Raw genomic sequence first — 629 nt, 5'->3', positions numbered from 1 at the left:
ACTTATACTCCTTAATAGTATAAATCTATACTATGTTGTTGTTGGGCTCAGGATTCTTCCACAGTAGGTCTCTGTGACTTGTTGGCGATAAATTCAACAATAAATGAACAGCACACGTTTTAGTTTTTTAAAAATAATATATAGATACATATATATATATATATTCGGAACAAGTTAAACGTATGTAAAACTTATTTATTACACTATAGATATTATAGGCATATCATAAACACTACACATATTTAGTTCTCTTCTTCTTATCAATAGTCCACTTAGGCCTATTTAGTTGCTTTAGAATTACAGTTGACAGGTCGAACAACCTTTCTCTATTTCTGTGTATAATTCACTTACAATTGTGGCATCAGTTACCGTAATCGTATATTGTTCTTCCAGTATTCGTTTAATGTTCTTTCTTCAAAATATCCTCTGTCCCTTTTGTCAAAGTGAACTCAGGTTGATTCAATTACTTTAGAACCACGCTTTGACGGAATAAATTATTCTTCCTATCTCCGTTTCTACTGTTAGTCTTACTCTAACATATTGTTGCGTCAGCGAGGTCACGTGACTCGTTCTCTCGAACCTTCAGGAATTGTCGGGAGATTACTAGATATAGAGTAGTCTGGTATATA

The sequence above is a fragment of the Limulus polyphemus genome, unplaced genomic scaffold (genome assembly GCF_000517525.1).
Source record: "Limulus polyphemus unplaced genomic scaffold, Limulus_polyphemus-2.1.2 Scaffold973, whole genome shotgun sequence".
Classification (NCBI taxonomy): domain Eukaryota; kingdom Metazoa; phylum Arthropoda; class Merostomata; order Xiphosura; family Limulidae; genus Limulus; species Limulus polyphemus.
This window is presented reverse-complemented; position numbering follows the sequence as displayed.